Source organism: Eumetopias jubatus, unplaced genomic scaffold, assembly GCF_037043125.1.
Source record: "Eumetopias jubatus isolate StellerSeaLion01/CBP00866 unplaced genomic scaffold, mEumJub1_p1.0 scaffold_5, whole genome shotgun sequence".
Classification (NCBI taxonomy): Eukaryota; Metazoa; Chordata; class Mammalia; order Carnivora; family Otariidae; genus Eumetopias; species Eumetopias jubatus.
Window position 1 is genome coordinate 41,650,672 of NW_028274811.1, and position 17,860 is coordinate 41,668,531.

The 17,860-nt window shown below is 39.2% G+C and overlaps 1 protein-coding gene across 9 annotated transcripts in view; it reads right to left on the minus strand.

Annotated features, from left to right (window-relative positions):
• Window positions 1-17,860, minus strand: part of ANKRD55 (ankyrin repeat domain 55) — a 491,618-nt gene that overhangs the window by 171,641 nt on the left and 302,117 nt on the right. For 7 of the 9 annotated variants that reach the window (XM_028119119.2, XM_088023315.1, XM_088023311.1 and 4 more), the window contains one exon: window positions 15,622-15,730. The exons of 1 other annotated variant lie outside the window; for it this stretch is intronic. The gene's annotated coding sequence lies outside the window, so the exon portion shown is untranslated. Of the gene's footprint in view, window positions 1-15,621; window positions 15,734-17,860 lie in introns of all 9 variants that reach the window. One more of the 9 variants, XM_028119118.2, reaches the window with a different exon arrangement.

Below are 17,860 nucleotides of genomic sequence, written 5' to 3' on the forward strand. Positions count from 1 at the left end.
ATATTTTGTTAATGCAACATTTTGCAATCTATCAAGAAATCCCTCTGGTGTCATCCTTGCCCATCAAATGATGACAAGAAGATTTCGGGAAGCTTCGGATTTTGATATGGTAGGGCAGGGGGTAGGTGAGGGAAGAGGGAATAAATCTTGTGTGGTGACAAGCCAGGGAGCAAATCAGCAAGGAAGGGACAGTCTACGTTGATTGGCAATCAATAAAACTACATCTACAAAGCCATAAAAAAGAACTATTCTTATATATAACGGGGATGACTATCAAAACAATTATGTTGAGACAAAGAAGCCAGGCAAAAAGAGTACACTGCATTCCATTTACATACAGTTCTAGAAAGTAAGAACTAATCTTTTGTGATATTAAGCAGATCAGTAGTTGCCTGTGACTGCAGGACCACCATTCATCTGGTTCCTCAGGTGAGTGACTTGGCATCGCCCTTGAACTCTGACCAATCAACTCAGTCACAGGTCCTACAGATTCTACCCCTTAGATGTTGTTCAAATCACCCTTTTCTCGCTATTTTCATGGTCACTCTCTTAGGTCAAATCTTCAAACATCTTATCTCTTTTTAGTAGTCTCTAGCTGACCTCCTTTCCTCTGTCTCCTGCCTTTTCTAATCCATCCTCCATACTGTTATCAGAGTAACTATTAAACATTTTCTATTTTTTAATATTAAAAAATAAAATAGAAAACACCTAAAAATAATTTTAACGTGTAATTATAAATATCTATGTGTCTATCACTGAGAACTAAGAACTGTTCACATTTTGGAATTTCTACTTGGTATATTTTTTAAAAAGAAAAGTTACAATGAAATCATCTTTGTTCTTCCCCAAACTTCTACCCTGCTGATGCTTTCCCGTTTCTAACATTGTCATACATCTGCATGTATCTATTCAGCTCATGCTTTTGTACTTTTACTAAATATCTGTATTTCTGTGTTAAAAATTAATAAATGGTACCTACAACTTGCTTTATTACAAGTCTGTGAGATCTATATGTTTTGATATAAAGAGGAAATGGGCTCTATATTGCTATATAATATTCTATCATATGAACAAATCACACTCGATCCATTATCTAATGGGTGGGGCATTTATGTCGCTTCCCATTTTGGGGTATTAACAGCAATTCTTAATAAACATCCTTGTATATGTCCCTGTAGTGGGATGAGTGATATCCCCAAGTATTTGTTCATATCCTAATCCCTTCAATCTGTGAACATTAACTTATGTGGCAAAAGATGTGATTAAGTTAAAGATTTGAGAGGAAGCTCTTATCCTGGATTATGCAGATGGGCTCTAAATTCAATTACATGGATCCTTGTAACAGAGAGGCAGAGGGAAATTCAACAGCACATATAGAGAGGTGAGGGCGATGTGGAGACAGAGCAGACACACACACACACACACACACACACACACACACACACACACACACACACACACAGCCACAAGCCCAGGAATGGCAACAGCCACCAGAACGTGCAAAGGCAAGGAAGGAATTCTCCCTGGGCCTCTGAAGGGAGCAAAATGCTGCTTCCACCTTGATTTCCAACTTCTGGCCGTCAGAACCATGAGTGAATAAATTTCTGTTGTTTTAAGCCATCAAGTTTGTGGTAATTTGTTATGGCAGCCACAGGGAACTAATACATTGTATAATGTACTAGGTATAATTGTTTTCTAGGATTTACACTTAGGAATCACAGGGTATGTTACATATACTTTATTCAGAAATTTAGAGAGCGTTCTAATTTGTACTCTCCACAGCAGTATATGATGTTTTCCATTTCTCATATCCTTGCCAGTTGCTGATATTATTGGAGTTTAAAATCTTTGTCAATCCAAAAGGTATGAAAGAGTATTTTATTATTATTTTATTTGCACCTCCCAGATTACTTGCGAGGTTGAGAAAATGTCTGTATGATTCTTGGGTTTCCACCTCACTGAGTTTCCTGTTCATAATCTCCATACATGTTCATTGGGTTGTTTATATTTTTCTTATTATTTCAGTAGTTCTTCACATTTCTGAATACTAATCCTCAGACTGTTACCTATGGTTAAAATATTTTCCACAAGTCTTTGGATTTCTTAACCATTATATTCTGAAGGAGAGGAGCTTTAAATTTTAAAGATTTATCAGATTTGTTCTTTATGAGCCATATTTCTGTATCTTGCCTAGGAAATCTTTCTCTACTTCCATGTCAAAGACTCTCCTATACATTTTTTTTTACTATTACCTTAAAGTTTGGTTTTTCACATTTGATTTTTAATCTAATAGGAATCCATTTTTGAGAATAGTTTAAGTTGGAATATAACTTCATTTTTTCCTTTATGAAAGTCACTTGTACCATTTTCCCACTGGTTAGTAATACCACCTCAATCACATACAAATCACATAACCTGTCATTTCTGGGTCTCTAGTTTCCCAATCTACAGACCTGTATGCCCATGTTAGTGCCAATGTCACTGCTAGATTCCTAAGGGCTCAGGAAAGAACTACAAATGACCACCAGAATAGAGATGTATCTGCCTGAATCAAGAGACCACAGGGGGGAATGTAAGATCACAAGGAACCATGGAAAAGTCCCATGGAAGGAATTAGTTTTAACCATCTGCTGATCCCAAATTGCAATGTATCTGGTAAACTAAGAATTGCCTTTTTCTTTTGCTTCTCTCTCTCCCGCCCTTTGCAGTCCTGGCTGGGCCAGAAAGAACAGCTAGTTAATTGGGGGTGGGCGGAGTGGGGAGGCAGAGAGAACTGAAGTCAATCATACCCACATTTCCAGAAGCAGGCAACTACTAACCAGGTCTCAGCATGGTGAGTGGGGAGAAGTCCCACCTCTCACTGAATAGTAAAACCCTTGTACTGGACTAGACAGTCTAGAAATATGCAGGCAATGAAATCATGATTTCAGATCTTATGTCCTTTGTAAGCAGGTGAAAATGATCCCACTAAATAAATTTGGAAGGGTCACTGGTAGGGCAAAATAAAGTTGCATCTGATCACCTCCCCTAAGTCATGCGGTCAGCACCTTAGCACCTTACGTGCTATCCCCATCTCCATTTACTCCTTAAACCTCTCTTCATTCACTTGTAGAGTCACTTACAGTTCTTCAACCAACCCACTGGTCGATGCCTCCAGAATTTTGCACATGCTAATCTCCCAGCCTGTAATGCCCTCCTTCCTTCCTTCCTTCCTTCTTCTCTACCTGGCTAATTCCTAATTATCTTTCAGAACATTGTCTCTCAAACATCACCTTCTCTGAGACACATTCCTCTAACTTCCTCCTTCCATATTTAGATGCAGACTCCTATTTAATAAACCTCTTCACATTATTATAATTGTTGATACTATGATATATTGTTGATTCCACGTGTGCCTCCCCCACCCCCGAATATGTCTTATTGTATCCTTGGTGCTTAGCATAATGCCACCAACATAGTAGGCATTCAGTAAATAACTGCCAATGGTAGGGGTAAAGAACAGATTAACAGCCAACACCCAGGATTCTTTTGGGAAATCCCCAAGTTTCTGGAGGAGAGTAAAAGACCTCTGGAAGGTGTATACAGCAGCCAGGAATCAAGAGAAATGATGCTGGTAGCAGAAAACAGCAGAAGGTAGAGCTACTCCTAGACAACGTGGGCATGGCATGCTCAGAAGGGTCATCTTTCAAACCTGAAGGATTTTTCCTGCCATGAACACCTCAAAAATTACCTTTCCTAGAGAGATGCTCAAGTGAACATAATTAAATGAAAGGAAATTTAAATAAATGTGTAGATGTGTCAGGCAAGGTGGTTGGCATACTACTTCATTCAGGAAAGAACTCTTGAGAGTTCTGAAGAAAGCAATAAGCATTTCTGATAGAAATTCTACATAAGGAAATCCCTTAGCCTAGAATATGCAAAGGCAGACAAAAAGAAAAGATGTGAAAATCTGCACATACACACACACACACACACAAGTTTGTATCAGCATTTCATCACTGCCTCTCATGAGTAAGTGCTACTTTCTTGACTCTTTTTCCTGTAAATGATCCTGCTCATAATGTTTATAATAAAATGCAGCAGTAATAAAATATGATGAAAGATAAATGTATGTATTTAAAAAGTAGTTGTACAAAAAACTGTTTATGTTGCATGGCAGACCATTTTTCATACTAAAAGTGGCTAAATTTATCTACATAAATCATTATCACGTTCACGGCTTTTTGCATTGACTTCTCTAAACTCTTCCAGATTTAACCTCTAGTCTTTGTATGTTGAGCACTAGACATCAACAACTGGCTTATTGTTGGTCTTATCTGAAGGTGAACCACTTCTCTCTGGGGGAATACTAATTCCTAAGAAGCCCAATGAGCTGCATTTTTTTTAACTCTTAGTATTCACTTTTGGTTTTGCCATAAAACAGAGAATAGTGGATCTAGGGTCCAAAAAACCAGAAATGAAGACCCTTAAGAGAGATTCTGTTTCTTTCTATTGTTATGGAATAAAAGGAGTGTCAGAACTGGATTTCATTGCTCTTTTCTAGGCCTTCCTTTCTCAGGTTGAAGTCCAGTGAGGAAGAATGACTGTTTGTTTGCTTCTACAACATCAATCTCTCCCATCTCTCTGCACCCCCACCCATCTCCAGCCAACTACTAAAATCGAAAAACATTTATCGGATATTTTTCTTGCTTGCTAAGGTTTTTGGTGGGGGAAGTCAGAACAAATTTGTCATATACATAAGTTTTGTAACAGTCGTCATCATCTCACCAATTTCAACATCTTCATAAATAAGAACATTATAATAGTCTCTATCTTTTGTTGATCATTTACTATGTTCCTGGACCTAAGAATTTTTCACACATTATCTCATTCACTATTCACCACAACTTCATGGAGTAGGTAATAACACTGTTTTTATCTTATATATGAGGAAGCTGGAACTTAGAAGTCTTAAATGACTTGCCGAAATATCAGAGAGTGAGAGTAGCAGAATCAGGACTGAAACCAGGGCTCGCTGAGTCCAAACCCACATTCTTTACCACTGTACCACACATATGCATACAGCATAAAGTACTCTTCATTGTTTATGGCTTTTTACTTTGGGAATTTTTTGTGGCAACATCTTAATCCCACACCTAATTTCATGGCCACCCAGAAGCACATACGTACAAACTCATCTTAAGGTTGTTTCAAGCAAAATATAACTACAACGGTAAATCTTTTTTTTTTTTTTAAGCAGCCGTTCAAAATAAAATATGCAGCAGTTCTTATACTCCCTAAGTGTTTACTTGTGGAGAACAGATTCATTGCACTTTTAACTCTATTATTTTCTGTTCCTCAGTTGCTTTTCTAAAATCTTTATTTAGAAGCACTAAATCAAAGAGGGAAAAATTAGTGTGATTTTTAAGGGCAGATTGGTTTATAATGATTTTAAATTTTATTCCAGTTCCATATTTGAACATCGCTTACTAAAAAAAAATAGTAATAATATTCTTCTTGACAATAAGGCATAAATTATAAATTCCCATATTCCCTAAAATAGACTTTACAGAAAGAAACTTCACTGATATGAAGTTAATTTGAATCCATTTACAAAAAAATTCATGAAGTGTGCCTATATTTGACAAAAATGTGCAATATTTGTACACTGAAAACAACAAAACATTGCTGAATTGAAATACAGAAGACCTAATTCAGTAGGAGAGATATACTATGTTTATGGATTGGAAAATTTAACATTGTTCACTGTCAGTTGACCTATAACAGAGAAAAAAAGAGGTTTAGAGTATGCCACTCCAAAATATGCCTCTCTGGCATAACGATTATTTTGAGCTAAAGGCAATTAAGAAAAAGCACACAAGATGAGCTCTCTGTCCTCCCCCTAAAGCAAAACATAAACTCCCATTGTGAAGGTATTCCCTCCTCCCCCTTCCTTACCAGGAAGGAGAACCACCTCATCCTTGGAGAGAGATGGCACGGACAGTCTAAAACAAACAAAACTTACGAACTAGCCCTTATCATCCATTAGCTTCTCTGTATCTTTACCTTAGCACAGTTTGTCACCCCTAAATGCCTAAATCCCTTTTCCTGTTTTGTCACTTCTCTAACAATTTATTTTCTTTTGTTAAAATTCTACCTAAACCCCACGTTCTAACCACCCCTTCCATTTTTTCATTACTGAGTTCCTCCCACATGTATATGCACCACACGTGTTAATAAATTTGTTTATTTTTCTGTTGTTAATCTATCTTGTATCAGTTTACTTTTCAGGGCCACAGATGTAGAATCCAGGAAAGTAGAAGGAAAATTTTTTCCTCTGCTATCGGGTCAAAAAACTATGGTCCATGGGCCAGCACTGCCTGCTTTTGTAAGTAAAATTTTATTGGAACATAGCCATGCCTATTCATTTATCTATTGCATGGCTTTTTTGCCCTTCCCACCCCCACCCCACCAAATCTAAAATATTTACTATCTAACCCTTTAGAGAAAAAGTCTGCCAAATCCTGAGCTATAGATTTAGCATAATCTCAACTAAAATCCATCAGACATTTTTGGTATATAAAAACTGACAATCTGATTCTAAAATTTGTATAGAAATACAAAAGACCTAAGTTGACAATCTTGAAAAATGACAATGTTAGTGGACTGATAGCACCTGATTCTAAAGTTAATTTGGACTGTTAGGGCCCTGCCACCTGATTGGCATTTTTCTTAAACCTTGAGCCTCCTCCTTCTTGATCCTGACTTTTAAGGAAGTCTCTTCTTGAAAGGACCTATTTCCTTGCTGGGTTTGTACAGGGAAAGGAGATGATCTTCATTCCACAGCTCTTGTGACATATTCAGTTCTGATGAAAAGTTGAGCATGTGTGAAGGTAAAAGGAAACAACTTCCTCCATGAAACTCAATGTCCTCCAAGATTGGTACACATGAGGGCCACTCCAAGGGAAAATCTTTTCATGGAATGATTTCTGAGTCAAGCAGTCCCTGACTTGAGTGTCTCCCACCCCTTGGGATTCTTCCACATTGACCTCCTCTGCTATAACCACTTATGAACCTACTCTTTCTTCCCTCCAGAGTTCAAGTGTGGGCAAAACCAAAATCCTCCTTCTTTTTGTTATTGCTTTTACCTCATGCATCATCTAGGGTCCTCTAACCCTTAGCCTCAAAACAAGCCAGTTAATTGATGAAACTTCTTATTTTTAATTGGCAAAAGACTTCTAAAAGCTATGAAAACCAGAAGCAGAATAATCAAGGAAATAATGAAACCCACAATTGTCTGACTTATAAAGCTTTGCTTGTCAACCTGATAGTACCAAAATGATGTATAAGATACTCAGTTTTGGTTTGGTCTCATGCTTTGTCTCTGATCTTTGTCATCCTCAGCTCATTTCCCAGTATCCAGAACTGATCTAGATCTTCTCAGACATTTCTTCATATTTTCCCCAGTCCAAGGACTGGCAAACAATGCCTTAAAAACCGAATTTTTTCATGATTCAGCCACCTATATCTCATACAGATGTCTTATTCAAGGTTGGCTTGCAGAGATGAGCCTAGTTCACAAGTGACTTAAAATGCAGTGATGGTTGATGCTTCCCATTCCCAATAATTATGTAGCATTGTCCATATGGTCTCACAGTTAAGATGAAATGATTTTAAAACCACACTGCCTGGTTTTAACTCCCAGCTCTACCTTTGCTCGGTCTATAACTTAAGTCAAATTACTTAACCTCTCCATACTTCTGTTTCCTCATCAGTAAAATGAGGATGATAGTGCTTATTTAGAAGCCCCGCTTTGTAAGGTCATGCTGGGCATCCACTGGGATGATAAACAAAATAAAGAATATAATAGAATCACAAAATATTTGTCATATTTTGATTATCACTAATTTTTTCCAGGTCTCGGTTATCAGTTCTGCCCACCTCGGAGTCAATACTGAAGAGATGAGGAGGCAACTCACTTTTCATGATGCCTACAAATTTGGGAGAGGGGCATATCCCTAAAAGAAACAGACAGTAATCTAAATTAGGCAGTGGGCAGCATGAGGAGCAGAGAACAGTACAGTAACATTAGTAGAGATATACTCTTCAGATGTGGGCAAGAATGCTACACGAATGCTCCCCCAACACTGTCTGGCCCACTGTCTAACTCAAATCTCCAAAAAGTGGAAATTGAGTCCATTTTTCTTTTTTTCTTTCTTTCTTTTTTTTTTTTAATTCTTATTGGGGGCACCTGGGTGGCTCAGTTGGTTAAGTGTCCAACTCTTGATCTCAGCTCAGGACTTGATCTTAGGGTTGTTAGATTAAGCCCTATGTTGGGCTCCACATTGGGGGTGGAGCCTACTTAAAATTTTTTTTTTAATTTTTTTTATTTGAATATAGTTGACACACAATATTACATTGGTTTCAGGTGTACAACACAGTGATTCAATTTCTCCATATGTTATGCTGTACTTACCAAAAGCATAGCTATCATCTGACACCATACAACAGTATTACAATATCATTGACTATATTCCCTATGCTGTGCCTTTTATACCCATGACTTACTCATTCTATAACCAGAAGCCTGTATCTTCCACTCCACTTCACCCATTTTGCCCATCCTTCAACCCCTTTTCCCTCTAACAATCATCAATTTGTTCTCTGTATTTATAGGTCTGATTCTGCTTTTTGATTGTTTATTCATTTCTTTTGTTTTTTAGATTCCACATAAAAGTGCAGACAAAAGTATTTGTCTTTCTCTGTCTGACTTATTTCACTTAGCATAATACCCACTAGGTCCATCCATATTGTTACAAATAACAAGGTCTCATCCTTTTTTTCTGGCTGTGTCATATTCTACTGTGTGTGTGTGTGTGTGTGTGTATACACCATATTTTCCTTGTCCCTTTGTCTACTGATAGAAACTTAGGTTGCTTCCATATCTTGACTATATAAATAATGCTGTAATAAATGTAAGGGTGCATGTATCTTTTTGATTTAGTGTTTTTGGTTTTTTTGAGTAAATACCCCATAATGAAATTATTGGATCATATGGTATTTTTTTTCCCTTTTTTTAGGAACCTCCATACTGTCTTCCATAGTGGCTGTATCAATTTACATTCCCACCAACAGCGTATGAGGGTTCCTTCATCTCTACATCCTCACCAACACTTATTATTTCTTGTCTTTTTGATTTTAGCCATTCTGATGGGTGTGAGGTGATGTCTCACTGTGGTTTTGATTTGCATTTCTCTGATGATTAGTGATGGTAATAAGCATCCTTTCTGATGTCTATTGGCCATCTGTGTACCTTCTGTGTCCATTTTTTCTTGTATGTTATTCCCCCTCTCCAAAGAAAGGAAGGAAAGCCCTTCATATACTTAGAAACTGTGGCTTAAGTTTTCTTTCTCTGGGTATATGTTGTTATCATTCTCTTAATCAGATTTGTGATCCTCCTCTAAATTTTCACCAAGTACTGCATTTTCTTCTGCACTATGAACCACAATTGGATGTGGCATTCTACCAAGGGTCTGACTTATGGTGATTATAAGAAGATTATTACTGCTCTATACTGCTCTCTTAATATCCCATTTGGTGCCCAATCTAATCACAGGCTATATCACTACTGAGTTTTAAACTTTACTTTCTGATTCTGCAAGTATTTTATTTAGATATATATGTATATGTCCAGTGCACTAATTCATTTGAAAATGTCTATCATTGAGGCACCTGGGTGGCTCAGTTGGTTGAGCGTCTGACTCTTGATTTCGGCTCAGGTCATGATCTCAGGGTCCTGAAATGGAGCTCCATGTTGGGCTCCTTGGGCTCGCTGCTCAGCAGGGAGTCTCCTTGAGATTCTCTCTCTCCCTCTGGCCCTCCCTTTGCTCATACGGGCTCCTGGTGCTCTCCCTCTCTCTCTCAAATAAATGAATTAATTTTAAAAAAAAAGAAAATGTCATCATTACAAAGGCTACTTTGCTATTTTTAAAAATTTTACTATGGGGCGCCTGGGTGGCTAAGTCGTTAAGCGTCTGCCTTTGGCTCAGGTCATGATCCCAGGGTCCTGGGATCGAGCCCCACATCGAGCCCCGCATCAGGCTCCTTGCTCCGCGGGAAGCCTGCTTCTCCCTCTCCCACTCCCCCTGCTTGGGTTCCCTCTCTTGCTGTCTCTCTCTGCCAAATAAATAAATAAATTCTTTAAAAGAAATAAAAGTATGTTTAAAAAAAATTTACTATGTTCCAATGGGTTGTTGAGAATGGAATTCTTCATCCTGAGAATGAAGCAGAGGGGTCATAAAACTGCATTCTGCAATATTTTCCCTATTTGCTATCTATGCATTCTTTACTGATTTAGAAATTGCTCAAGTTTCCAAAAGAAGAAATGATTTTAAATAGGAATAGTTAAAACATTCTAATGCATTAGTATTTCTCTCTGGGGTGAATGCTAAAAATAGGAGTTATGTAGGTGGAGACAGAAAAACTAAATGTAAGAGAGGGAGGGAGGAAGCACTATAATTTCTACTCAACACATGGCTATTCAGGCTATTCAAGAAGTGATAGGATTTTAGGTCAGCCAAAAATGTGAAAGGTAACCTGAAGAAAAGGGCTTGAGGATATGGTTGCGGAATGCAGTCATCTCTAACTCACCCTGTCTTTGCTGTAAGAGCATTTTATCCAGAGAGAAGGCTTATTATGTCTACCAGTAAAGCTTCTTAATGGAGGCAGTTTTGTTATAAAAACATACTCCCATTTGTGATCTCAAAAAAACAAAGTGGACTTAAAATATTAGCATTATTTCTTCATGTACATCTTCAGCATGAAAAAAGTTTCATTTTTGAGGTTTCACTGCTTAAAGGTCCAATTGGGCTATTGACACATAATGGAGAAATTCTTAAACTGTGTTCATCAAGATCAGCTAAATGTTGTAAAAACCCCAACATTGCAAGGGTTTTTAAAAAGGTTTATTTCTTGCTCTTACAGTCCAATGCAAGGCTCTCTGAGTAGGAGGAATGGGGAGGGAGGGTCTCCTCCACAAGGGCGTTTGGAGTCCTTATATCTGGGACTCTGGGCTCATCCTGGGTCCTCTGCACTGGGCTGGCAGAGAAGGGAGGAAAGGGAGGGAGTGGAGGATAGAGCCTGGTAGAGATGGCCATTGCGTCCACCCACATTCTTTTGGGCTGACTGTAAGGGAGACTGAGAAATAGAATTTAGCTGTGTGCTCAGAAAGGAGAGGAAACAAGTTTAGTCAGCAACCAGCCAGTGTCTGCCATATAATTTAAATTAAACATCACATATTAGCAGCACGGAAGCTGAATGTTATCCCCAGCTCTGGTTCCTTTGGGCTGGTAGTGAATCCTTTAAAAATTCAAATTAGCTTAAAAATTTGAATATAAGCAGAGTTCACACTAAAAAAAAAAAAATCTCTTATTTTGTGGTTCTTCAAAAAATCAGAAGGACCTGCATTTCCACTTGACGTGAAATCGCTGGATGAAGTAACAGCTGTCCCCTTACCCAGAGGCCAGCTCTCCAGTTCACCCTCCAGCCTGTTTCACTCACTCAGCTGCCTGGCCTCCAAAGGGGCTTACACCTGCTTTCTCTGGTCTGCATAATGATTTAATCTTTTCGATATTTTATATCTTGTCATTAATATGTTAATAACAACAATTGACTTCAATAGATGGATTTGGGTCAGCAGTTGTTAGACCGTACTTTAAACATGGTGAAAACTACTAGCCAATTCTATCTGAAACTCCCTTTCTTCACAGAAGTAATGGTCTAATTATGAAAGAATTGAGATACATATTTTATTTTTAGCCTAATCATTTGTTTAGTCATAATTCATAGTCTGAATAGGGATGATAATCTATCCAGAACACTGGCTGTTGAATGTGAAAACTTTGCTTTCCTATTTCTTCCTAGGATTAATGCTTGCTGGGCTTGTAATCTTAAAATCGTTTTTATGGACTAAGAGCACTTTACAGAAAAGCAGCCCTCAAGCAACAGGACGGTCGTTGGGTTGATAGCAGAACAGTTTACAGAAATATAACCTACTTTAGGGTTGTTGACCATTGCTATTTGGGGGAGGGGAGTGAGGTAGGGTAGATTTGGTGTGTAGCTATAAAAACAAAATTAAACAAAACAAAACAAAACCCACCTTAAATAAAAGAGAGATCCCAATACAGCTCCTTTGTGTTTCTTTTAGTTGAATTTGAAATTGTTCCACAGTTGACATTGGGAATATTAACCTACTTGGAAGGGGAGATTGTTGGGTGAATTTTAAATGATAGTTATAACTGCTTTGTTTCTTTGGAGAACTCTGCACAAATATCTAAGAGTTGAGTGTTGGAAGTCTGTCATTCTAAAAAGAAGGAAATAGATTATCACACTTAAAATCAGGCAAATTGGGCGCCTGGGTGGCTCAGTTGGTTAAGTGACTGCCTTCGGCTCAGGTCATGATCCTGGAGTCCTGGGATCGAGTCCCACATCGGGCTCCCTGCTCAGCGGGGAGTCTGCTTCTCCCTCTGACCCTCTTCCCTCTCGTGCTCTCTCTCTCTCATTCTCTCTCTCTCTCTCAAATAAATAAATAAAATCTTTAAAAAAAAATCAGGCAAATTGTCTACAAAGAAATTATCTCTTAATACCCTGGACAGGTGAAAAAAAAATCAATATCCCTAAGGCAAATTAACATTCACAAAATGAAAGTACAACATTATAGTGAGAGCTTTATATCTTTTGTTTGCTTTTTTCTTAACTGAGCAGAGATTAAAGAATTATTTTTTAAGTCACCTGAGGGTTTTAATGTTCCTGGTAAATTTACTTGTGCATGTAATGGCAGCTTTTTTATTGCTTTTTCAATTCACATGTCTGCATTTATATAGAAGTTGCATAAATTCTCTGAGAGAGAAGTCTGAAGTGGATTTGTAAAAACACCAACAAAAGAATTGACATTATTTTTCATTTTTATTCTTGATTTGGGTGAAAGGAATAAGCTACTGGTTCAATTTGAGACTTAAGTCAGCCGTTGGTATCAGGGAATAAAGAAATAGCATAATCACAAATCCTGGTAAAGACAGAATAAAATATCTCTTCTGAGAGAAAATGAGTAGAAATTTTTTTAAAAAAATCACCTTGAGTGACTATCAAGGGGAATTGTCCCTGGAGAAAAATAAGTTATTGGATGATGTGGGCTGCAAGAAGCCCACTGGAGAGGACCAGCATGGTCCTAACTCACCCAGCTATAAATTCTCACCCAATGCTAGGAAATCGGAATTACTATCTTCTTGTTCCAGATGAGGAAACTAAGGCTCAGACAGACTGATCAACTTGCCCAAAGTCCATAAGCTAAATAATTGGGGCTGCAGGAGTTCAAGTTCAAGGTCTCCCAGGCATGAAAGCTGGAACTGAGAAAAACAAGGCATGAACGTAGAGAAACAGCACACCAAGAGAGAGACTCAGGTTGCACAAAAATGGACAGCAGCTTAGGTTTTTAAATGTGGTTCCCTCACTAGATGACTAAAAGGAGGAAGTTTCAAAAGACCTGAGGCAAAGTGGGCTGAGGGATGTAGCAATTCTCTCTGCAACTCCCAGACACCGAGGCCAGGAGTGTGGGCTTAACCAGGGCACTTTGGTACCAGAAGGATACATGCTGGACAGATTCCAAAAGAGCAATAAAAACAATAAAGGGAACAGAGATTTATCTGTTGGAAAGATACACAAATCTAAGTGCCTTGAGCTTGCTCAAAAGGGCAGGAGGGTACCATGGACGGCAACTCTTTGAAGTGTGTATGGCACTGAGGAGAGAGAGTTCTGCCGTGGGGGTGTACCTGGGAATTGGAAGTGATGAAACATGGACAAGAAACCCCTAAGCTGACAGCAGTAAATGTTTTTTGGAAAAGTTACAGGGTAACTCCTTCAGGCTCTGATGTTTAACTTTCCCTGACTCACTCCTTTTCTGAGATTCCAATGTCTCCGGAAGAAACCCTTGTCCTATGCAGCCCCCACTGCTGCATGAGGAGTGCTGGCTGGATTGGCCCTCAGGGATGCTGCTCCCAGGGGCATGGCCACGGGAAGCTCCAGATGGGCTGGGCAAGGTGACTCATTTGCTTTTCCTCCCATGGTCATTTCTATGAGTCACATACTTTCATCCAGTCCAAAATATGGGAAAGTAACATCAAAAAGCCTAAGATGTCGTTATCAAATGTTTAATGAAAAAGAAAAATCCCCTCTCATATGATCCTTAAAGAAATATGTATTTAGTCTTTCCATTTTGTTGCTATTGCTTTGATTTATCAGCATCCAGGAGGTGGGGTGAGGAGAAGGGAGGGGGCAAGCCAGACAGAGAAAGATTAAGGCAGCTCTGCACTGCTGCTCTGAGGCAGTGACCCAAGCTGCTGACCCCTGAAAGGAAAGGTCCAGCTCTTGTCCAATAAGCAAGGACTCCTCTGCTGAATAAGACAAGAGTTCTAGTCAACTGAGTATTCTTCAGCTCTGTGTTCGTAAGAAAGAGCACAGTGCCCATGTCCAGTTGGTTGGACAGGGTAAGGTGGTGGGCGATGTGGAGCACGGACTTGGACATCAGATGGATCTGGATTTGAACCTTGGATCTGTCATCTACTAGCTACGTGATTTCAGGCAGGACCCTTGATTGCTCTGAGACTTCTCTTTCAGATCTATAACATAACCATTATAATAAAAATAATAGTAATGATAATGCTGACATGCCTACCACTGATTGAGCTGATACTCTATACCAGATATTGTTCTATAGACTTTACATATATTACTGCATGTAATCTTCGCAACAACCTTACAGAAAGGTATTAATATTGTCCCCATTTTCCAAGTGTGGAACCTGAGGCAAAACCAGTTTAAAGTACTTGCCTAAGGTCATGTGAATAGTAAGTGGCAGAGGCAGCATAGTATCTGCCTCCTCAGGTTGTTGTGAGGCTTACTAGAGGTAAAGCAGCTAAAGGTATTAGTTCCAACTAAACGTACAACCATATACACGCTTTTTTTAAAAACTAGAAACAAGGAAAGGAGAACTCCCTTTCTAATTGCCCCAATTGTTACCTCTTTCTTTTTAAAATAAATGAATGAGCCTCTTTACTATCAACATCCTAAGAGTAACCCACAGTATTCCTTATATTTTAACTCAAATTATCTAAAGTTCATAGAGATGATTTGCAAAAAAGCTGTAGCAACACTTGATACTAGGCTAGTACGTACTCCCCAGCTCTATTCCAGAAACTGCTGTGTTCCGACAGTCAGTCAAAATAAACATGCAGAAACCACCGACAGTTTACTCTCAGTAAACATGTTTACAAATCCAGGAGCATACTTCAGAGCAAAATAAAATATCTTCTCTACACACACACACACACACACACACACACACACACACACACACACACTTCTAATATGGTATTTAAGACCATTTTTGAAGATGATGCTGAATAAAACTTTCTCTCTCTTCCTTCCTTCCTTCCTTCCTTCCTTCCTTCCTTCCTTCCTTCCTTCCTTCCTTTCTTCTTTCTGTCCTGAACAAACTTTCTTATCCTGCGTGTTGATTAGTGTATTAGTCTGGCTGCCACAGAATACCACAGGCTGGATGGCTTAAGCAACGTAACTTTATTTACTCACAGTTCTAGACGCTGGAAAGTTCAAATCAAGGTTCTAGCAGGGTCTGGTGAGGGCTTTCTTCCTCGTTTGTAGATGGCTGCCTTCTCACCGTGTCCTCACAGGGCCTTTCCTTCTTACATGTGAAAGAGAGGAAGGAGAGCCTTGTAAGGCTACCAATCTTATCAGAATAGGACCCCTACCCTTATGACCTCATTTAACCTTAATTACATCCTAAAAGCTTTATCTCCAACTACAGTCACATTGGGAGTTAGGACTTCAACATAAGAATTCTGTGGGGGACACAGTTCAATCCATGGCAGTTGATTAGTCTGAACTGAATTTTATGTAGAGGCCTAGATATTTCAGAGACTCAATTATGATTCATTAAAATTTTCTATAGATTGTGGTCACCACTAGACCAGTAATTGCCAAAGGGCTGTGAATCAGGTGTTTGTGTAGTCTGTGGACAGATTAAACGTAATAGATAAGATCTCTTGGTAAAGCAGAGTGAAAAGAGTCTCAGAATATAGGGTGGTGCTATCTAAAAATAAGTCTTGATGGCTATTGTGCTCCTAACACTGAAGGTATTTTGGAACATAAACAAGTTACCTAAAAGCAAAAGTTAGATCTGGAAAGGAAAGGGCCCATTCTGCTGAAGGAACATGTTCTTTCCAAATGGTTTGCATAATTTCCTATGTAGCTTTCATGTTACAGAAAACAAACACTTAGGTGTTTGGATGACTAGGTAGACCAAGTTTCCGTGTGTCAGAAATCTCACTGGGGCTGGATTAGTTTAAGAAATCTTGTTAACTTTCCTTCCATATGTCATTTAAAACTTTGGAAAATGCGAATGTGCTATTTTCTTGCTTTTGGACTTCTTTATTTTCTCCTTTTGACTAGGCATGCTCAAAAGTGGTGGTATCTTTGTAAGTAGGCCTCAGCGGGGGAGTGATGAAATGGGAGGGGCTGGATAAAAAAAAATAAGACTTTTCCAATTATAAAAACTCTGGTAATAGTCAGCTGCTGGTGTCCAAAATAGAACTTATTTTTAAGGCTACTGTCTTGAGAGTAGATTTTCAAGAAAACAAGTTATCTTTCTCCTTTAAGAAACCAAGATTCAGACACTCTATTGGTTCTTCCCATGGGGTAGAAAAGAATCATTCTTCCAGGACCATAAGGCCATGAATTTGCTGTTTTATGGTGGGAGAGTGATAGGATGCAGGGGGAGAGTCCTGCTCCTGACAGGGGGTGGGGGCAGGGAAGAGTCAGATAAAAAAAAGCCTTTGTGGCCTAGGAGGTATTTGAATAGGTAGAGGGAGGGCTGATGGCAAAGAAAGCTGGCTTTCACTTTCTTAGGGTCCCAGAAAGAAACTAACTTTCCAGCTGCCACTAAACCAGTCTGCAGTATAAAGTACTCAGGCAGTGGAGGCCCTGAGGTTTTGTGCCCTGGTTTCTGTGGGAAAAGCCTGTGAACCTCCTGGGGCCCTCTGTGGCGACATGAAGGATGATGAAGCAGCGGCTAGGTTTGGATGGGAGATGCTACAGAGACTCAGAGGGCCTTGGGTTGGTAGGCACGGCTTGCTGAGGAGAGTGTGGTTCAGCCTTGGAGTGCACCAGGCCCTGACCAACTTGAGAGCGAGACCAGATCACCAGTTCCCTGGCCACAGGCCAGCAGTCAGGTGACCCCCACTACTAGGCTCTGTTTCACCTTACCCAAATTTTGTTTAGGCGGTTGTAAAGACGTGGTATGTTCAGTAGTGCTTCCTGCCTAGAACACTGGTCTGTTCCCCAGCTCACTGTGTAAGTTTTAATCGTTCATTAAATCCCAGAAATGTGTCTACTCTTCTGTGAATTTTCCCAGACCTCTTTGTCTCCCGTTCATTCTTCTCTCTTGGGGACCCCGCGGCACCCATTAAGTGAGCGACCCGTTCTGGCATTTAATTGTGTACTGCCTGGAACTATTATTTCCACATTTGGATCTTTTCTCTTTCCAGTGAGACACCTAGTTTCTTGCAAGAAGGTACTTTTGTTTGCCCATATATGAGGCCCTAAAGGAAGCAGATACTTAATAAATTCATATTGAACAAATGAAGGCACTTGACTGCCTCGAAGGGCTGGCCCCAGAGTTAATTTGATTCAGAAGAAAAGTACAGGTCAAAGGAATGCTATTGTTTTACCATTTTCTTGTAGTGGAAAGTCCCAGCTAGTTATCAATTAATAGTGAGTATCAACAGAATTTATCTGGTGCTTACCAGAGGGT